Below are 22,644 nucleotides of genomic sequence, written 5' to 3' on the forward strand. Positions count from 1 at the left end.
TTGCAGCGATATGAATAAGTGATCTGGCAGGAGAGAGGTGCCTTATGTGAACTCAATGGACTCCAGCTGTAGCCTTGAGAGCTGGGGATGGCTCCCGGGAAAGAGGGAGACCTTCCAGCTTGCGGGAGGCGGGGCATGCAGGAGAAAGTGGGTGAGATCCTCCGGCTGGGCTGGGTCCCTGGGACGTGGAGAGAGTAAAGCACATCGGTGGGAGGCAAATGTTTCTGTATCTGAGCATCTTCAGGGAAACAGACGGTTTTATTTAAGAAACTTTTTCTCAGCCTCTCCTCCATGAACCTGCCCTCAAAAAGAGGTTTAGTGTTTCACACGCACCATTACTTTTGGGCAAATATCCGTGAGTCAGACTCACACTGGGAGGTGCAGATCTCTTCCTAATGACTTTTTAAAAGGTGGGCCGAGAGGAGGAGGGGCTGTGAGGGGGTGGAAGGAACTTGAGGAGAGTAGAGTTTGGGAAAGTTCTAGAAGAAATGGAGGCAATGCCTGGGTCAAGCTGGAAAGTCGGCCCCATGGGTGCTTGTCCATGGAAGGCCAGGGACTCTGCTCTGGTCCTCCAATGGCATCTCATTAATGACAGAAAGGAATAAATGGCACATTAATGAAGTTAACGATGGGAATCCATCTTCATTTCTAGCCTCCAGTTGTCCTGCTGTGTGGCTGTCAAACAGCTGTTTCCCCCCGGGAGAAGGTGGGCATCTCGGCAGTGAGTGATCTGATCTCTGCCCCGAGCAGGGTGGTGGCAGCTGGGGCTCTTGGCAGGAGGGAAGATGCCCTGGTCCCAGTGAGATGGTCTCCTGGAGCAGCCGAGGGGCATTTCTGCCAACAGGTGCCCTGGAGGATGCCAAATAGTCAGGGCTTTGGTCTCAGCTACGGGCACATACTCAAATGGCCAGTGACAGGAGCTTTAGCTTCCTTGTTTCTTTGCTGACCTGAGGGTTTAGGTCTTCACCCCCCTCCTACTCCAACACGCAAGAATCTCTTGGTCTTACGGTGGTGTGGCTATTGTGTGAAGAGGCTCTTTGCAGCTTCTCCTGCACTTGACCATCCTGCTCTGGAGCACCCACTTCCCTCAGTTCTCCTCCCACCTCTCTGGCTTCTCCCTCCCAGTTCCTGCTCCATCCTCCTCCCACCTCTGCCTCTAAACAGTGGAATTCTAAACACTCATTCTCTCTCTCTGCTCATCCTTAATGTTAATGCCCATTTCCATTCTCAGGACTCCCAAATTTATAGCCCTTCTCAGATCTTTCTTCTAAACTCTAGACTCATATATCCAACACAACGTCTCAATGTGGACGTTTCACAGAAATCTCAAATCTCTTGGATGTTCAAAGGTGAACTTTGATCTGCCATGTACATCCTCTCCTTGTTTTGCCCAACTGGGGAAATGGCCCCAGCAACCCCCCAGTTGCTCAGAGCCAGAAACAAGACATTATCGTCGATGCCTGCCTTCCTTTCTCCTTTGCAAGTAGTTCATCATCAAGCCCTGTCAATTCCATCTCCAAATTCAGTCTCAAGCCTGCCCACTTCTCTCCATCTCCAGTACCACACAGAGGGCAAAACCATCTCTCACCTGTCCACTTACAACCGCCTCCTAATGGACCTCTCTGCTTCCCATGTTTGCCCATTCCACTTTCCATACAGCAGCCAGAGTGCTCTTGCAAAATTATAAGATGGAGCACGTGCTCCTCTGTTTAAAACCTTCCAAGGCTTCCCCTTGCACTAGGAATAAAATCCAAAACACTTACCAAGACCCACAGGGCCCTACCTGATTAGGGTCCAAGTCTTCACCCTCGCCCTCCCACAGCAACTGAAGAGTTCCAGGGTCTCCCTGCTCCCAGGACTCTGCATATTCTGCTCTCTCTGTTTTATCATTCTTTCCCCAACTCATCACATGGCAGGTGTCCCCCCACCCTTCAGGCCACTTCCTCCCAAGCCACATCCCTGCTCTGGACTGTGTGTTCCTGAAGGATGGGGACTGGGTCTGTTTCACCAGGAGTAGGACTAGGATGAAGCAAACCAGGTGCCCAGCGTACAAAAGGGAAGTAGGCCCTCCCTCTCAGGTTCAGGCATGCCTCCAAGAGTGAGGGCCTCCTTCACTTCTGTCCCCTAGGCACCTTGTTTCCCTGACCCTAGTCCTGGCTCTATATTTTACTCACCACTTGTATTCCCAGGACTGAGCCCAGTGCCTGGTACATAACACATGCTCAGCAAATATCACTGAATGAATGAACAACTAAGCTTTGTGGGATGCACTTGTTTAAGAAGGTGGTGGAAGAGGGTGGGTGACAGGAGTGGACCTTGGTTAACCTCAGTCTTTGGTCTGTCCAGGAGTGACTCCCCTAGGTAATGAGATGGCTTCAGGGTTGAGCCTCATAAGGTATTCCTCAAGGTATGGTCTGAAAATCTCCTGTGCCAGACCTCCCTCGGGGGAGGTGGAAGCTTGATTCTTGAGCTGTGCCTAAGACATACTGAGTCAGAACCTCCGAAGGTGGGGTGTGAATGATCGAGAAGCTTCCCAGGTGATTCTTGTGCATCCTCAGTTTGCAGCACAAGGGAAATGAAGGGATTCTGAGGCTGCCCTAGATCAGATCCTAGTAGAATCACTGTGACATGGAACATAACCAAAGCCATTCAGTATCAACGCCGCCAAGCAAAAGTTAGGAGGATGGAAGGGCCCCTTCCCTTTTGTTGGGAGCAACCAAGGGTTCTGATGGATCAAAGCCATGCAAGATCCTCCTGGAGATGCATGCTCACTCTCGCTCTTCACCTTTTCTGAATCATCACACGTACACTGGATAGCTAAGTTTTAGCAAGAAGGCACTTGCCCCAAATTTAGAGGGTTTAAGAAACCTGGGTAGGGTTTTAAAGATGCCTGAAGCTATTCTGTAAATATTCCTATTGCAGTAGTTTTCCAAGTGTGGTTCCCTGACCAGCAGCATCAGCACCACTTGGAACTTGCCAGAAATGCAAATTATTGGGCCCCACCCTCACCCAGGTGAGAACCACGCCTTTTCCAATTAGAAGAACCAATTGAGCATGTACGCTCTGGCCAGGATTTTGAAGTTTCTTTTACTTCTTTTAACCTACTTATTTTAGTGACCAAAGCCAAAGTCAAGAGAGAATGAGACTAACAGATATGGAGCATCTGGATATTTAACATCTATGTTTTTCATTTCATTCATACCACACTCCTCGGAAGAGCCCATGATCATTGCCAACTTGAGGTTCAGAGAGATTAAGTAACTTGCCTAAGCTCTCAGAGTGATTGATCAAGTCTGGGTTTAGACTCCTGTCTGTTGACACTGAAGACCTTGCTCTTCTCCACCATGTCACTCAGCCTCCTCTAGAGGAAGCTGGACTGGTGGTAGGCAGAAGTTCTTGTCTCCATGCAAGGACCCGAGGTTCTCTCTACACGCATCTTCCCCCCTGAGCTAGGGTGCGGACACCAGGACTGAGGGGGGAAACCCTTAGATGAAGAAGTTTGTCTCCTGCAGAGTGGGAGCTATTTTCCTCACTTTCATCTTCTTGCTCCCCTAGGTTTTGAGGTGGGTGAGGGGATGGTTTGTGGTCCCTGTGGGCTTCCCGAGAGAGTTGCAGGTGCCGTATCTGGGCATTCATTCCCTTGATATGGAATCTTTACAGATCTGAGCAAGACCACTCAAATCAATCACATGTTTCTAGACAGCGAGAGGCCACAAGTGATTGGCCAACTCATCCAGTCCTAGCTTCTGAGCAGGACTCCACTAAACTGAACAATGAAGCCCCCGTTTTAAAACATCTCACACTTTCCTCAGTATTCCACCATCTTAGAACTCAGGAAATTCTTCTTGATGTCCAACCCACTGCCTCCGAAGGCAGGTATGCCCTTCCCTCCCAGTTTCCACCTACGATTTCATCATGAGGCAGACATTATGCCTTCAAGGTCTGAAAGACTATATCAATTTTCACCGTCTTCTCTTCTCCAAAGCCCAGAAACTCAGCGTCCTTGGCCTTCTACAGTGTCCAGGCATTTTAGTGGCCCTAATGTAGACCCAGAATATTCAACAAAGAACTCTCGACTGGGGGTCTGATGGGAAACTGGGGTCTTGGCTCGTCATCCAACCAGAGGGGAGGAATCACTAGTCCGCTTCAAACAACCCCAGGGGGGAATGTGCGGGGTTTGGGGCAGAAGCTGGGGTTCAAGTCCTGCTCTTCTGTTTCCCAGCTGCATGACTGTGAAAGTCATTGAACTTCTCTGACCTTGTCTGATCGTGAGCATCAGCCATCCTCAGGGGGGTTTGCCCCTGGGAAGGTGCTCTAAGCCCCTGAGCTGGAGGCGGATGAGGAGACCCCAAGGTAGACTTTGCCAGTGGCTGGTAGAACAACTAAGATGCATGGGCAGCAAGCATGCAGACTGTAAACCTCTTACTCTCCAGCCCCACTGGGGCAGGCGATGGCCCTGCAGCCATGGGGCAGGCTAACCAAAGCCCACCTGGTAGGCTGAAGGGCCAGGTGTGCCCCCCGGACGTCTGGGTCAGCAAGAGGAAAAGGAGGGGCGGCCACCGTGGGCATGTCCCTGGGGAGAGGGTGGCCACGAGGACACCTTCTAGCCTGGCTCTCTGAGGCCGGCTCCTGGCTTCGGGGCCCATAGAAAGCTGTGCCGGTTTGCAGGTGGCCTCTTCCCTCTCTCCCAGCCTGGGCTTCCCGACCCATCAGCACCTGCAAGAAGCAGGGTAAGGCAAGACATCTTGTGGGTCTTCTCAGGCTGCCGGCTCCAGCTCACGTGTCCCCCGCAGTAGGAGAAACTTGAAGCCAGGAGGCTTGGGTTCTAATCCCAACCCTGCTTCTAACCTGCAGAATGATGGAAGGCAAGTCACTATGCCTCCCAGAGCTGCAGTTTCCTCGGCTGTAAAATGAAAGCCTTGTCCCAGGCGGCCTCGCCTTCTCATCATAAAACGGGGTTAACGGTGAGGCTGAATGATGTGTGCACTTTACCCCCTGCAGGGCCGACCCTTCGAGCATTTCCACAAACTTCCAAACCACTTCCTGCTCTGTCCTGCCTTGGAGCTGCTTCTGGCAGCCGACTAGGGTTGGCTTTCACCCTCCTCAAGCTGCATTCTGACAACACGTCACGGGAGGAGAAGCACGTGGTGGGGGAGGAGGCCGAGGGAAGAGGGAGCCCCGGTCCACGGGCCCCGGATGATGCCCACAGAGCTCTGCACTGGCTGCTTGTTCCAAACCAGGCCCCAGGCCTAGGTCTCTCTTCCCCCTCTGCTCACCCAAGAGCACAATGATGAAACACCAAGTTATCTCCTTTACTGTAACCCTGCCAAAAATTACAGGTCATGGGTTCTGCCAGCGCCAGATAATGTCTCCCGCTGGTGAGCAGGTGACACTTAACTGTTGTCCTCTCCCTTCCAGGCACCAGGTGCAGAGCGGCAAAAGCAGGATGAGGCTCGGGCGAGGAGGCAGCTTTGAAGGTGGAGATCCAGGGAGCCCGGGCTCCTGCCTGCCCCCGGCCCAGACCCACAGCTAGTGGGTGCCTGAGCTCCCCAGTAGAAGTTCCTACAGGTCCTTCCTTCCCTCTCCGAGAGGGACTGCCTCTTGGCACCGAATGAGCCTGGAAGAGCCCCGGAAGAGTCTGGCATGGAGGCAAGGCCATAGCCCCTGGCTGGGCTGGCTTCAGCCTCCAGGCTGAGCATCCCCCCGGTTACTATGGCTGCTGGGAGGGGAGCTGCTCCGTGGATCCCCCCACCTCTCCGGCTCCTTCCCCAGGCCCCCAGTCGCTGCCCAGAGCTTCCTGCCCTCCCAAACAGCCGCCACGGCTTCCTTCTTACCCCTGCCTCCCTCCCCAACGACCCCCTGCCTTTCCTCCTACCCCAGACAGAGCATCTCCTGTTCTGTCCGCCGAGGCCACTCTTCTCAGGTGGGATGGACCCAAACGGGAGGGGAACAGCGCATTCCCAGGCAGACCCAGGCCCCTACCCGCCAGGCCAGGCAGTGGGAAATGACAGAGCCTGTGTTCACTGCCATGCACATGAGCTCATGGCTCCGCAGAGCACCCAGGAACTCTTTCTTAGCCCAGCACCTTCCCAAAGACGAGGGTGGGACCTGGGTCTCTTTAAAGGATTCCTGACCACACACCTTCTGTGCTTGGTAGTTTCCAAGTAAACCCCTCTCTGTGATAACCAGGGTAAGAGCTCAAGGGACCTTAGATATTACAAAGATTCCTGCTCATTTTACAGACCAGAGAAACAAGGCTTTGAAGGGCTGGGTGGCCCAGGTGACGCTAGACCTGGAGTTTCCCAACTCCTAGACCACCTTGGAACCCCTTTCTCTCACTTTCCAAATTCACCTCACATATATAAATCGAGTACCTACTAGATGAAGGTCAAGGGCTAAGGGTTAAGGGCTGCAGGTGACATACAAACAAATGAGACCTACGGGTGGCAGAGGAAAGTCGAGAGCCCCAGATTCCAGGGACCGCCCACCTCTATCACAGTTAAGGAGGATTACGCAGAGAAACCTTCAAGAAACTACTCGTAGCTGGCATTCATTGAGCGCTTGCCATGAGCCGGGCACCTGCCTAAGAGCCCTGCGTTAAAGGAGTAGGAATTATTCTTACCCACATTGTGCAGATGGGGAAGCAAGCACAGAGATAGTCACAGAGATAGCAACTAGAGATGTTAACTAAAGAAGAGGGGCATGTGGCTCGAACCCACACACACCCTGTTAATCACCTTGCCAAGCCAGCTGGGTTTTGTGAAACACTGTCATAGGGATCAAATTCATTACACTCATTACCCAATGTTTGGGTTTCCCCTAATGCTTCTGGAGTCCTGATTGAGTAGCACATGACAGTGCTTTACGTACATTACCCCAGCAACCCACTTTCATAAATCTTTCTAAAAGAATCTCGTTTGTCACAACAAATTTAGGAACTAGGTCTTATGATTACTGCCACTTTGCAGATGAAGAAACTGAGGCCTACGGGGGCTAACAAGATTTTGGAATTCAAAGACCATGCCCTGGACAACCCCCGTGATGTTCATTATTCTCTCCTGTGCTACACAGACCAGGAATAGCTTTGTTTTCCCCAAGCACCTGGTCTGTATTTACTTCATGGACACAGAATTCTGGGACTAGGTTTCCCTCTTTGTGTTAGCTGCTAGAATGCTTAAGTCAAATGTGTGCCTGATGGCAGGGCACGCGCGCTCGGTGGTAGCCTCTCTGAACTTCATGTGGTCACATGTCTTTCATGGATCCTTTCACTGCATTTGTATGATGTTTTAAACCTAGTTTTAATCGCGTTAGAGGTCTTGGGAGTTCGCTAAATCCTTTTTGGAGCAGCACAAAGTAACAGACAAAAATAAATGAAAGTTTCTATTACTTGCCTTGCAAACTTCAGACAGTTCACTTTGTCTTTCTTAGCTTATTTTCTCTCTCTGCAGAATTAGGATAATGCCCCTACAAAGACTTGTTGAGGATTAAATGAGACAATGTGCAAAAAGCTCGGTAAATTCAGTAGTGCTATATAAGGGTAAGCTAGACCTGTCAGTAATCTTGTTATTAATAACAAGATGGGTCCCTGTCCCTGGGCACCTGCACCATTTATGGTCTGGACCCAGGGATTGGTGAAGAGGGTCTAGCTGGCTGGGACCCAGTCTCACATAGTGGGAAGGTTCCCACAGCTGTGATGGGTGTTGCCGAGTGGCTTGATGATGCTCTGGTGGGGGAACAGGGCTATACCAGGTCTCACACCTCCCATACCTGGAGGCAGGCCTTAGCTGGAGCTGTCTCTGTTGCTCTGCCCACTGAGGAGCTGACTGGGGCCCCCCAGGCGAAGGTCAGCAGTTCACCGTGAGGTTATAAGCCAGCCCAGAATCCTCCAGAAATGTGTCAGCCTCATCACAAGGGAAGAGGAGACCAGTACAGCCCCTCCTACTGCTCACACCTCTGGGAACTAAGGGGCTCACTGATAATAGTTAAGGAGGGGCCATGGTTTATGGTGAGAAGGTAGGCCAGGGGCCCACCAGACCTGTGAGCCTGTCTTGACTACCCCACCTCTGAGCCTTGGACCTGCACACCTAACCAGCTCCTTCCTTCTGCTCCCCACACACATCCTTCCCTTCTTCCCAGCATTCTTCCAGAATCACTTAATCCCAGAAACATCAGCACTCCCTGAGTCTCCAGCACATTCCTGCCTCTCACGGCACCCATGTGATCTTTCTAAGAAATAGGACTCCGGATTCCATCAAAACAGTAATGGTGGTTACCTTAGGACAATGGGCTTATGGTGAGTAGTATTTCTTTTTTGTGTGGCTCTCTGTATTTTCCAAAATATCTAAAACAAAATTGCAGTAATTTGCCTTGAGGCAAGGAAGGGTGAAACATCTTACAGGCATACAGCCTTTAGAGAAAATGATCTGTTTTGGCTCTCTGTTCTAGTGCTTTAAAACCATGTGACTCCAGAAATTTCCTCAGTTTGCCTCATCTATAAAATCGAAATAGGGATTTCTTACTGTTTCATGAGGTTAAATGAGGTAATAAACTCGGACACTGCTTTAGAAACGTTAGGTATTATTGCTGTTAGCATCAGGGGCGATAATCGCTGGCAAGAACCCGGGAAGGCCCTTTCTCCTTGATATTTAATACATCCTCACCACAACCTTGTGAAATACAGGTTATTTCTCAGTTTTACTAGTGAGGAAACAGAGAGGTGATGTGATCCATCCGAGGCCACATAGCAGAGGCAGGATTCACGCCCTGGTCTCCTGACTCCAAGTCCTGTGGACCTGCGAGTCCCTGAGGGCCGGCACCATGTCCGCCAAGTACCTCATGGGTCCTGACTAAAAAGCCTGAGCGGACCGTGTGCACTTGAACAGATGTCCTCTCCGATCCTCAGCTTCCTCACGAGTGAAACCAAGAGATAATCTTTATCCTCCTTTATCAACAGATGGGAGACATGACCTAGAGCGGAAGCAGTCATAGGCTTATTATAACCACCCGTATGGCTATAAAATAAACTACATAATCTTTAGGACACAAGGTCTCCCCCCAGATTATTCTTTTCCAAATGTGAGTTCTTAGGGCCACCAAAAGTGTCCCGCTCAGGACTGCCGGAGCCCTCGGAAGAGGGGAAGGGACCAAAAGCTAATCAAACAAGCTTGGGTCAGGGACCCAGAGTGTGTGTGTGTGTGTGTGTGTGTGTGTGTGTATGTGTACAGGGCTGCCTGCTGGGGTCTGGCCCAGGGAGGCCCAGGCTGATTCCAGCAGGCCACACCAAGGTGGCAGGACTCTGCTGAGCATCTCTCTTCTTATCTCATGCAAGAAGAAACAATTGCTCAACCAGAGTTCCTCTGGTAAACAGTGCCCAAATAGGACTGGGGGATTACTTTTCCTTAGGGAACACTCACCCCTAAAGAGAGTTGGGTGTCTGCCCAGTCTTGGATAGGATTTACTAATATATTTAAAAAACAACAACAAAAAAAGCTCTGTCTGCAGGAATTGTAATTACAAAGGCGCTCTCTGCCTGCCTCCCACCCCCCACCCGGCCTCTTTTTTTCCCCAGACCATCAAAAAGGCCCAGAAGCAAGAAGGAAGTTCAGTCTCCCTGTTTCTCCCTTTCTTAAAAGCCACCTTGGAGCCCTAACCCCCACCTTCAGATTTGCCTGGTGAGGGCCTGTCCTCCCAGGACAGCTCGCCAGCTCCCGGATTCTCCCCAGTCACACCCTTCTTCCTCGCTGCCCTCGAGGCTCTCAAACTTAGCTGTTCTAGGGACTTCCCTCCTGCTCTTCCACCTTTTGCTACTTGCAGCTGAAGAGGTAGGGAGGGCTCCTCAGAGTGTCACTCCAGCAGGGGCCTTGTGGGGGGAGGGGGGACTCAGATGGAGATGGTTTCTGGGATGTGGGGGAAGCATTTTCCAGCAGGTGCCTCAAGTCACAAAGCCAGCCTGTCCCCAACATCTTAAGAAGGACAGTGCCTCTCATGTTTGCATCATGACATGCCACCAGAGCTGTTTTCCTCTCTGGAATTTGGACTGTTCTTAGCACGTGGTCCAATGTGTCACTAAAGATGTGAGTCTGTCAAAGGCTCTCGAAAGGAGTGGACTCCCTCAGGAGGCCCCTAGGGAAGAAGGCCGCCCCCCATGCCCCAGTGCTCTTCTTGGGGGTGGGAGGAGCAACTCTCCCCATCCTGCCCCACAAAAGCGTGGCTCCCTTATTCAGAGGGAGGGGCTCCGGAGAGGATTTGCCAGGCAAGCAGGGGCTGAAACGGTAGCTCTCTTCTTTCGCCCCTGAGTTTCCCCTTCTTTCCTTCTGGGTTTTCTCTCTGGTCCTAGCCGCCCCCTTCAGGTTCTGTCTGTGCACTCTCTTTAAAGCTCCAGCCCAAGTGCAGACCCAAATCTGCTCTGCTGCTGGTTCTCACAGCATCCGAAATGGCCGGGTAATAAACAAAGGACCTTCTCTAAATACTAAGAGCTAACAAAAGGAAATAACCAGACAGCACAAAGGCACACGGGTACAACGTTGGGCTCTAGCCTCGAAGGGCTGGGACAGCTTCACAGGCCCCTCCCTGGGTTTGTCCCTAGCAGCTCTCTGCCTGTTTCTGGGGAGTGGCGACCTTTCTTTTCTCAACATTCATCTATGGTCTCCTAACAACCCATATCCTTCCTGGCTGAGGCCCCATCCAATGCATCTGCCAGTCTGGGGCCTCCCTTTCAGGCCTCATCCTTGTGGGAAGAGCTGTTTCCTCCTCAACCCACCGGCAGAACTGGGAGGGCTGAGATGGAGAATGGCTTTCTCTCTCCAATCTCAGTGGTAAGTCTGCCTAGCCCCCTAAGGAGGGGCTTCTTCCTGCGTCTACAGGCCTGGCCCCACATGCCCTTTTATGGGCTCACAGAACGCCAATGGCCAGAGCAGTAAGGAGAGAAAGCTATGTTATTTAAAACCACAATTGCCTTCTCTGGAGGGTGGAGCCTGGTAGAGGGAACAAACCCATCTCAGGGTCCCACTGCTCCTAGAGAAGATAGCCCATCATTACTCAACTGAATACCCTGTCGGGGTTTGAGTGTTCGATGATGGACCTGGAATGGGGCCCAGGCCTAGGAGCTGGAGAGAACTAATTGCCCGGGGCAATTTAAAGAGGGCCCATGTTTGTTTGTGCTTTGAGGCTTAGAGGCTGGGGAAGGCGGAGAGGAGCCCAGAGGAGGATGGGAGCCAGCACCCTACGGGAGGCTTGTGGGGAGAGCCCCTCGGGGCAGGCGCCCACCAGCAGTCTACTGGGCAGTGAGAGGAGAAATACCCAATCCCCATGACAACAAACCTCCAACTGAAGCACAGCAACTCACTTTGTGTCCCCTGGGGTGGGGTGGAGCCAGGCTTGTGTCCCATGACTGGATCAGTGAAGGAAAAGCCACCAGAGGCAGAGAGGAGGACATTTTGGAAGAGGCAGAAAATTAAGAGGCAGAGGGAGAACAGCTGCTTTCCCATCCCCAGTAGAGGCAGGACCTTGGGGAGAGCCCTCCCTAGCCAACTCTTGAGCTGCAGCAGAGAGGAGGACTCGGAGCACATACGGTGGAGCCAAGTCTCTGGGTCTGACTCCTGGCTCTGATCTCCTTGGCTTTGCGCCCTTGAGCAGGTTGTCCGAGTCTCCTCATCTGGAAACTGGGGATGACAACAGTACCCACCCTGCAGGGGAGTGGTGAGGATTAAAAGTAAGCTCTGTCACTTCGAGGAGGCAAAGAAGCCCCCACTGACGCTGGCTTCCACCTGCAATGGGGTTCCGCACAGACGGTAATCCTGGTCTCCAGCCCCTTCCCCTCGCACCCCGCCCCCGCCCACCCTGAGCAGGCTCCAACAGACGCTTCCTGATCACAATATAAATTAGCTCCGGGAGAAACCAGCATCATAGTCAAGGACACCGGAGCCTCCCTGAATGCCAGGCTGTGCCAGGTCCAGCCCAGCAGCGGGGTAGAACTGCAAAGTGACAGACGTGGGAGTCTACTAAAGCCATCACTGGTGTTTCTTGGGCCATCAAGTCTGAAGGCAATGGTGGCCAGAGAAAAGTGAACCTTCAACCTCCTCCTGTCCCAGGGGCGCTCCCCCTGCTCTAATTCTTCATCCCTATGCCAAGTGGACTCTGCAGAAAATGCTCCATCCCAAGTTTTGCTACAGCCCTAGAGACCCTCAAGGTCTCAGAGCCTTTGTCCAGAGAGGAAGGCATTGCTGTTCATGGAGATGAATAGATGTCAACTCAGACCTGAGAGGAAAATGTGGCTAGGGACAACTGATGAGGATGAATGGGGGCGGGGGGGGGGGCATGGGCTTGGCACGAGAGTGGGGTAGGGGAGGCTGTCTGCTGGAGAGGCCACATATTTCTAGATAGTTGCTGACACTAAAACACCCTAAAAATATGTTAGCAACTGGACAAGGTTGACCTAGACCCCACAGCTAGCCTTGTCTCTTTCTTCCTCCAAACTATAAATATTTACGTGCAGTGGGGAGGCTTTGAAGTCAGGGTTACTTGGCTTAGGGTCTGAAGCACTTTGATAAATGGCCTCTCTTCCCTCCTTGGTTTTCGTGTTGACGTTGTTTGTTGGTTTGCCTTATTTCCAGTCTCAATGGAGACTGGAAGTCTCTTCCATGCGAGAGGCTATCTGTTGGCAGAGAGAACGTGGTCTTTGCTCTGCGCCCTTTGACACTTCTTGCCTTGGGCTCTTGGTCTTCCCTTGGCCCTCTTCCTTGCAGGAGAGAGAGACACACAGACACAGAGTGAAGACAGCAAGTGGGCAATGGCTTTGGAAGGGAAGGGGAGGGGTGGGGAGCGGGTAACAAAAACCAGGGCAAGAGAATTCCCCCCCAAACAACTAGAGACAACCAAGGCGGTGGGCAGAGCACAAGACTAGGTCTCATGAGACCCGGGTTTGGGCTCCAGACTTGCATGGACTCACCAAACCACCCCAGTCGAGTGTGACCTCTCTGGTCCTGACTTGCTCGTCTGTAGCAGGACACTGGGCCAGATCATCTCTGAGACCCTTTCCGGCTCTGACTTTCCACACTTCCATGAGAACATGGTGGTCCTCGGGACATTAGAAACCCCTCAGGGATCGCCCCAGTTCTCCCAAGGTCATAGTTACACCCAGCAACCCCAGTCTCTGAACTTACGCTGATCTAGGGGACCCAGTTACAGTCCCTTCCTCCTGAATGAATCCTGGAGTCTGAACGTCCTTGACAGCGTCCAGAGGGAATGTTTGGCGGTTGTTTCCCTGGTGACCAAATAATCTCTCTCCCGGAGAAAATGTCACTGTGGGTTATCAGGTGATAGAAGCGACAAGACAAGTGCACATGCTCTGCACAGCAAGGTGGGGGAAGCACAGAAAGTGCCCCCCATGTTAGAGGAACAGATTTTTGTTGCTGCATGAGCTCGTTGCCCAATGATTGCCCATTCATTCTCGTGTAAGGCAAAGATTAGGTATTTATACAATTGAGAGGCACAGCATACCAATGAAGGGCATGTGGGCTGGGGCAGGGCAGGGGCGGCTGGCCCAGCCTGCTCGGGGCTGGAGCAAGCAGCAAGCAAGGGAGGGAGGCAGGACGGGCCCTGGTCCAGTTGTCAGGGGGAGCAGGGCTCTGCCGGAAGCTGGCCAGAGTGGGCAGGGGGCTATCTGGATGCTAGGAATTTATCAAGGGTGAGCCTGGACCTGTCTCTCCTGCGGTGAGCCTCTGGCAGCCTCTTAGGGCCATTTCCTCTGAAGCCACGGGGAAGGACCTCTTGTGAAGGGGAGAGCACCCAAGGCCGGCAGAGGGGTAATTGAGCAACTCTGCTCACAGCCAGGTCAGGGCCCTGTCTGGACCAGTTAGCTTTGTTTTCCAGCACCACATGGGAAACCTTTAACCCTATGGAGCCAAGAACGGCTCCTGGTCCCAGTGGGCCCAAGAGAGAGGGTGTGGAAGGGGGCAGTGCACGCCCATCACCTCTGCCAAAAGAACCCGAAGACCTGGAGCCCTCACAGGGGGGCGCAGGGGCCCTGCTGCCACTCTGGGAGTGTGTGCCCCGTCTCCCCAACCTGCTGCCTCTGGGATGGAGCTCCGGCCCCACGCCCTGCCTCCTCACCTTGCCCGGTCCTTGGTGGATTTTCAGCAATGTTTTTCTAGGAAAGCCTTGGCCCCGTTGGCTTCAGAATCTGGGGCCTGGCAGGGTGAGCCACATTCTCAGGACCTGCGCTTTGAGCCTAGAGAGACCCCTGGGTGCCCGCCATGCCAGTTTGCTCCCAGTCATTATAAGACATGAGCTCTGAGGGTGGGACTGTGGTTCTTGTTCTGAGCAGGAGAAGCAGCTCCTGGCTTTGACATTCCCATCTGACCTAGACTTCCTTGCAGGAAGGCAACCAGACCCTGCCTCTCCTCCCTTCCACATGGAGGAGAGCAAGGGAAAGATCCTACCCAGCTGTCCTCTGCACTGCAGGGGCTGGAGGAATAAACGATGTAGGAGCATGGTCTGGACGTTCCCGCCCCCCACCTGAGGCGGGGGTTGCAGGAGGAGACCTCAGGGCTTGGCATTCCAGAGAAGGAGGATCACAAGGCCAGGCCTGAAGGAGCATGGGGGTAAATGAACATTAGCAGGCTGGGAGGCAGTCGCACTGAGCAGCGTGCAAACAAACTTGCCGCCCCTCTGGACCCAGGTGGCTTCTGACTCCAGTGCAGGGTCAAGCAGCCTGGAGGGCTCACTTGGGGCCAGGCCACTGAGACAGTGGGCAGGGCTGGTGGGCTTCATACATTATTCAGAGCATCTCTGGCAGAAAGACTTGGGGAGCCATCTTCGTGGTTTGGGCAGGAAGCCCAAGCCCAGCCTTGCTCCCTCACACCTCCCATGGCTTCGGTGTGACCCTGATCTGCCCTACGGGCCTCTTTTGGGAAGCTCTCCCTCTCTGCTTCTATCCTGGCTTGGTCCTGCCTGCAAGAGTCCAGACAGCTGGGAATTTAAAGCAGAATTCTAGAGATACAGAGCCCTTGCAGCAAACTCCTGATGGAATATGTTATCTTGGCCTGGGTTGCTCTGAGGGGGCTGGAGCCATTCACCTGCCCCCCACACCCCACGCCCTGCCCATCCCAGTCCAGCCTTCCCAGAGGTATGACCCATACCTGGAGCCAGCCTGCTAGCTCGCTGCAAAACCAGACTTCTTAGTCCTTTAAATCACATTGCAAGGGCCAGCCACTCAAGAAAGTTCCCCAAAACGATACAACCCATGTCCCAGTCTTCCATATGTGCTCTCTTCCCCAGGTGGGCTCTTGTCACGTGATGCTGAGCAAAATGGGGACACCTCAGTCTGTCTCTTCCGGGGTCCATCTGATACAGTTAGTCTTTGCCTCTCATCCTGGAAATACTCACTTTGTTTCTCAAGGCCCTGCACTGGGTTTCCTCCTAACTCACTGGCTCTTAGTTGTCAGTCCTCTTGGTTGATTCTTCCCCCCCGGTCCCCACCAATGAACAAGACAGTCCCGGTCCCGAGGCTTCAGGCTTAACGTGGATCTCCATACATGGGATCTCAACCAGTCTCATGGCTTTTAACACCATTTATATGCTGACTTCTGCATTTATTTCTATAGCCAAGGCCTCTCTCTTGGACCCTGTACCCTATATCCAAGTCCCTCTCCAACAACTCCGTTTGGATGTCCCAAAGGCATCTCCGATATAATGTGAGCAAGTCTGAGCGCCTGATCTTCCTCCACAAATGGATTCTTCCTCCAGGATTCCCCAATTCAGCGAATGGTGATTCCCTCCCCAGTTGCTCAAGCTGAAAACCCTGATTCTTCTCTTTCTCCATGCCCTCGACGCTACCCTCAATCTGTCAGCAAATTCTGCTAGTTCTGCTTCCAAAATGCATGTAGAATCAAGCTAGGTCTTACACCACCATCCTTGTCCGAGCCACCGTGGTCTCTTATGGCAATAGTCTCTCAAGTGGTTTCTCTGTCTCTGCCCTGGCTGTAGAGCCTACCCCCAACCCACCAGCTACAGTGATATTTAGGAACTTTTGATCGTGGAACCCCATTAAGCTTTCCTGCCCCTTTACCCCTCTCACCTCGGGTTTTGCTCTGTCTCCTCCCCAGCCACACTGGCCCCCTGACTGTTCTCTGACCAACCCATGCCAGGTTCCTCACGGTCGCCTTTCTCTCCACCCAGATCTCTCTTCTTCCAGATATCTGTGTGGCTGTCTCCTTGTCATCCTTCGGGTCTACTCAAAAGGCCCTTCCCAGGGAGGCCTCTCCTGACCAGCCTGTTTTACTCCCCTATCCTCTCTTCAAATCACCCTCCCCACCACACTTTCCTGCTTTGCTTTCTCCACAGTATCTCTCTGACCGTACTATTTGCCTCACCAACTCATTTGTGTCCCTCAACCGAAGTGTAAGTGCCACGGGAGCAAGGACTTTGTTTAGCACCACACCCCAGAGCCCAGGACTGTAGTCGGTGCCTTGCAGTTGGTGGAACAGACCACCACTGAATGCGCCGTTCTCGAACTACGCCTCCTCTCACTTCCTCAGTTCTCTTTTCTCTTGGGTCTCCTCTTGCTTGCTGCCCTTTGCTGGCCCCTCGCCTCCTCTTCCATGACTGTGGGTGCTCCCCAAAGCTCAGTTCTTGCTCGCAACTTCTCCTTCCACCATCTGCATCCTCGGTACACTTACCCACCCTCCTGACTTCCATAATCACCTCAAATCATTGTGTTCTTCTGAATGCATTGACTCGCTCTGAAACCTTCACTCAACGATGAGCTCCTTGAAAGCCAGGACTCTATTTGTCCCCTCAGTTGTTCTTGGACCCAGATAAGTTCTCTGAGGGATCGCTGAAGACATGTTGAGTGAATAAAGATTCATCATGCTTCCCTCTTGCTGCCTCCCGCCTCCCAGCCGGGATAGAACTGAAAGCCTGAGATCCAAGGTGCTCGTTGCATCAAGCTGCTGGTCAGTGAGCCTTGGGGAGGTGTCATCCCACGGTGATTTAATGATTTAATGAGTCACAGTGGATCAATTTAGCTGATTCTTTGGCTCTACTTGAAGAGGCCTTTTGTGCTTACCCTTGGATCTCATTTGACTTGAGTACGCGGGTGTGAGAAGAGGACGCAACCGAACTCTTTTCTGGCAAGGACAGGAAATTTCACTCTAGGAGGCCAGCCTCCCCCAACATGCTGGGCTAGTGAGGACCTGCATATCCCTCGGGACCGCAGAGCTGCCTTCCTGCTTCCCCTGTCAGACTGTGAGCCTTTGAGGACAGGACTGGAGTTTAAGTGCTCATATTCTCCATGCTAGCCTGGTGCCTGGTCCAGAGTTCATTACACCACAAGTCGTCTTGCACAAAGAAAAAAACCCAGTCTGACTTGACAGAAGTTCTTTCTAGATCCTTCCCCCAATCCAAAGAAAATAAAGAAACACAGTCCCCTACTCCTGACAGCCCGGCCTTTTAGCACTCTCTATCTTCATTGCCATCAAAGCCTAGCCTATAACTTTCTTTTTCTGACTCTGACTTCTTTTCTCCATTTCTCCCCAACACTTCTGCACGTGGCTTGCGGTAGAGCATAGTTTTGTTGCAAGCACCCTGAACCGGCCCATCCCCCAAGCACGTGCCGTGTGTGCAAGGGGGCGGGGGCCACCAGACCTACTCTAAGGTGCCCATCAGCCTGGGCGCTGTGAGGTGAAGGGCTCTGTCTCTGCCATCCTTTCCACCGCCAGCTCAAGCTTCTACATCCAGCAAACTTCTGCATCAGTGATGTAACTGACACTCGAACGTTTGTTGAATGAAAGAGCGATGAATGTCAGGCTACAGCCCACAGGAAGAATCCTGGGGAGATGGGAAAGGAATCCCAGGGTCAGCACAAAAGCTGCCGCCTGGAACAAGAGGAAGGAGAGAAGCCAACCAGGCCACAAGAGAAAACAAAAACACTCTTCTGGATCCCTTGAACGAGCTGCACAATTTCAGATCTGTCTTCTGCCCCAGGGAGCAATGCAATCCCGCTGCGCTCCCACCATGCAAGGACCACAGGCTTGGTTGAGTCTTGGCTCTCCACCACCTTCTCTCTGGGCGACGCTGGGTGAATCACTTAACCTGATCCTTCATTTCTTTGTTTACATAAAGGGGATGATAATAAGGCTTGTGGCGAGGATAAAATATGATCAAGTTGGTTGTGCTCTAGGCTCCTGGTAGGAGCTCAAGTAATAAGCCACATAGCCCCAGTAAACAGGGATCTGAAAGGAGGCAGGTTAAGGAGGAAGCTAAGCCCCCCTCCCCAGCCAAAGGACTGCACCTCGTGGGAAAAGGAGGAAGACAGCTTGGTGGGGAGCAGGGGATTCCTTGTGGCAGGAACTCCCTAGAGGACATTTCCCAGGCGCTGGAAGAGAGGACTGATTCTTACTGACATTTAAGGGAGGAGAATATGTCTGGAAATTCTGCCTCGTGGCTTATTAACCTATGGACCACACTCCCAGAGACTGGGTAGCTCTGCTCTGAAAGCAAGGGAGCCAAGCACTTCTCTTTAAGAGATGCCAAGAATCTTAGAATCTCAGAATTTTGAAGCTGGTTTAACACTCAGTAAACTGCAGCTCAGAGAGGACAAGTCACTTTCCCAAGGTCACACAGAGAATATACGGCCTGGCTAGGACGAGAACTAAACTAATAAGAATACCCAACAACGTGCCAAAACAGGTGGTCGGGACCCAAGCGGGGGAGTCAGGTCTGAGAGCGGTACACACAGTGACCCACAGGCTGAGCCAGAAGGAAAGTCACTATGACAATGGGGCTCAGGGGGCTGTTCTGTGACAGCGCCGACCAAGGCATCTCATGGATGTTACTTAGTTTTTTACATTTACTGTCACTACGAGGTATAGTACCCATTACTGTCCCTGTTTTGCTGATATGGAAACTGAGGCAGAGTAGATAATGTCCCCAAGGTCTCAGAGCTAGAAAGAGCAGAAGCTAGAATACAACACAGGTCTGTTGGGCACCAACGCCTGAGCTCTTTCTGTCCAGCCCTGCTCATTCCCAGGCTGGAGACCAGTCCACCATATCAGGCCTCTCTTCCTCCCTGCAGACTCTGAGTCCAGGGTCCCTGGAAGTACATAAAACACACCAGCACCCCAAAACAACACACGCATGCACACACACACACCCGTACTTGGCTCACTCTGACCTGGCAGGGACCTGTTAAGGCAGGAAGATGGCCGAGTCCATTAACGCAACCAAGCACAACACATATTTATGGCCCCAATTACAGCCTTCACCTCCCTCCCCACTGCCACCAAGGAGCAGGAATAGTTGTGTGCAGTGGGGTCTGAGGCCTCTGTAGCAATAACTACAAGATTACAGAGACATTTGCAAACCCCGGTGACGGGCGGCACTATTATAATGATAAATCTACAGCTTTATATAGAAATAATGGGACTGGGGGCAGAAGCGGGGGGAGGGAAGAGCAGGGGGATTTCAGCCAATCAAAGTTCTGGGTGGAGGGAAAATGACAAGCTGCTGGGAATGCCCAGGAGACCACCAGGGGCTGTTAGTCAAACCAGGCAGGAGTGGGGCAACAGGAGTGTGAGAAGCAGCCCTGCCTGGGGTCGGAGTGGATTTAATGAACTCCCACGATTTCCTCCCCACTCTGAGCTCCTCGACTCCGTGGCACAGAAGAGGCCTCCAATGGCTCTAGCACGTCCGAGTTGCCTGCTTGGCACCCTCCAGCCTGGTGGGGGGTACGCTACCTCCATTGCTCCCTAGGCTTCCCTCCAGAGCAACCTGGAGGCCGTGAGGCCAATGTCCCATGTGGCTTAAGATTCGCAATTAACCAAGAGCTAGATTCCCCGGATGTACACCTCTCCTTCACTAGCCTTGAAGCTCCTAATTCAGGGGTTGTGAGAAAACAACAGGGATGCTCCAGGCTTTGCTACTTCAAACCAACTTGAGCCATGTGGCTGGAGTTAAAGCAAGGGACATACCCGGTTCCACCTGCCAGGGCTGAATGTGATGCTCCAATACAAGCACAAGGACCAACAAGGGGACAGCATTCATGGACTCATGCGACCCCAAAGCCGCCTGCTAAGCCCCTGATTCTCACAGCGCCCGCCTCTCCTTCTACTTAGCCTGTGGGTCACTGACCCTCCAGTTCAATCCGGACTCTCCGACCCAACTGGTCAATCAATTTGCCACCACATCTCTGAAGGAATGCACAGGCTGCATTTCTCCCCACCAAGCCTGACTCTACCGGTTTTCAGAATACTATTTGACCTTCTCCTCCAGGAAGCCTGCCCAGGTTATAACCACACCCGATTCCCACTGCTTCTTTAATAATTCTTTCTTTGTGTATCCATATATAGTTTTAATTGAATTAACTAAGCTGTTGGTCGTTCTACAAAAATGTGTTGAGTTCTTATGTTTGTTTATAATGACACACTCAGCATGGAGGAAAAACACAAGAGAAAGTCAAATGTGGGACAAAAGGCATTGCTGAGCCATTGGGAGGACTTTGCAAGACTAAAGATGATTCGGGGTATTATTGAGAGACACAGGAATAAATCCAGAGGAGCGATTTCTGTAAGAGCAGAAAGGCTTAGGGAACTTTGAAAGGGGGATTGGTTTGGGCCAGGCAGAGCAGTGCAGAAAGGCATGCGTGACAGGGGGAACCCTGTGAGCAAAGGCAGGAGGCATTCTTGGGGGGCACGCTTGGGGGACCAGCCTGCAGGACAGCGGAGCTGCCAGAGTTCCAAGCGGAGTGGGGCCCAAATGCAGCTCTAGGAATGGAATCCAGCACGAGGACAGATGGGAGCCCCTGTGCTCATCCCTACCACCCCCACCACGCTGGCCGCAGGATTTCACATGCACTCACTGCTTGTCATTCCCAGGGACTATGACTTGGGCCTCTCTGGCCCCCAAATAAGTATAATTTCAGAGTCAGTGCCAAAAAAACAGGTAAAAGCACCCACCTTATTTCCCTTTCCCCTCCTTTGCCTGATTCCTCGCCCACCAGGACGATGAGCTTACTCCTGAGAGCCAACCCACCAGCAGAGCTGCGGACTGGAGGGCCCCAGGGGCCTCCCGTTGGCAGAACATCAGCTCAGACAGACTGCAAGCAAGATGGGGTGTGTGAGCACAGTCACCTGCTCTTCGGCTTCAGAAACTCCCGGGCCTGGCCTCCCTGTGCTCCCAGTTAGGATGCTAGCCCTTCTTCTGTCACGCTATATATACCCCTCCCCACTTATCTTCCCCATCCGGGGAAAATTCCAGGGCTGCCCTAACTCTCAATAGCAACCTCACACAGTGCACACTATTCACTATTTAGCATTACTAGCACCTGCATGGACTTCTCTTGTCTCTGGAATTAGATTCTAATTTTCTGTGGATCAAGGAAGCTGTCTTTTATCGCAGCTGTCTGATTCAGTCTAGAAGCTGGGCTGAGGAAGGGGGATGGGACGAGGACAGGGACAGCCACAGCGTTCTAGCACATAGGAAGCTCGCCTCCCTGTGAGGAGCGCACTTAGGCACGGACTGTCCAATCCAGGCTTGGGTCTTCCATCGTGCCCGCAGCTAAGGTCGCAGGAGAGGGAGGGGAGTCCTCAGAGTCTGAGTCAAGCTGTTTCCCCAGCCCCTGGCCTCACCCCTTCCGCTCTTGGAGCCCCTGGGCCTTGACCTCCACGTGGGGAGGACCGAGCTGCTCTTCTCTACCTGTGCAGTCACCATAATGAAGCTGCTGCCTGAGGAGAGCACCAGGGAAGAGCTGCAGCAGATGTAAACTTCACAGTGATTTATAGAGCAGAGCTCTTGGGCCTGGGCTGGCGCTCAGCTGCTGCGCCATCCCGCCCCATCTGCCTGGTCTCGCTGCTGGTCCTATTCTTGGGGATTTCGTGGAAGCAAAGGTCAGAGAGGCACTGGGACATCAGACTGAACTGGTCAAAGTCAGGACCAGCTCGGAGAATGGGGTGTCCCCGAGACCCACCCTGGGGCCGAAACGGAGCCCGCCAAGCTTTGAACAAATCAAGTTTCTTACACTTTCCCCATCAGAGCAGGGGGGGATGATTTTCCTGGCCTCTCTCCTCACAAATTCAACACAGAAATATTGAGAATTGTTGAAAGGGAGGGCCTGCAGACTGAGTGGGGTCATCCCCACCCCAGAGAAACAGTGCAAGTAATATCCGGGGAGACTCAACCAGTTAGCACTCAAGACCCCAGACACAAGGCCGTTGGTGTCTGATGGGAACACCCATGCTGGGCTCTTAGCTGCCTGGATGGGCTTAGAGAGAGGTATACACCCACACCTGTGGGATCTACACTGGACCAAAGGGCTCTGGAAATGTCCTCTTAATTCTCTGTGCCAAACCTGTCTTCCTCCTGAAAAGCCAGCTCGAGCCTCAGCTCCTTAAAACCTTCCCTGGTTAATTGCAGTTGATCGTGAACAGCCAAGCACCTCCTGTCCCATGTGTGGATTAGTCAGGTATCCTTCCAGGCTGCCCTGGGCAGGCAGTGCCTCAGAGAAGGGGCTGTGTGGTAGTCACTCGTGTTGGTCATTAAGTGTTTCCAGTTCTCCTTCTGGGCATACGGTAGGATTTCTTTGCCCTGCCCTCCTAAGTTGCCATGTGTCTTGCTTTGGCTAACGAAACACAAGTAGAAGTAACAAATATC

The 22,644-nt window shown here is 52.5% G+C and overlaps 1 protein-coding gene across 5 annotated transcripts in view; it reads right to left on the reverse strand.

Moving 5' to 3' along the window:
* Positions 1–22,644, reverse strand: part of SYT6 (synaptotagmin 6) — a 57,720-nt gene that overhangs the window by 21,410 nt on the left and 13,666 nt on the right. The window lies entirely within an intron of this gene.

The sequence above is a fragment of the Leptonychotes weddellii genome, chromosome 4 (assembly GCF_054177405.1).
Source record: "Leptonychotes weddellii isolate Sample4059 chromosome 4, ASM5417740v2, whole genome shotgun sequence".
Lineage (NCBI taxonomy): Eukaryota > Metazoa > Chordata > Mammalia > Carnivora > Phocidae > Leptonychotes > Leptonychotes weddellii.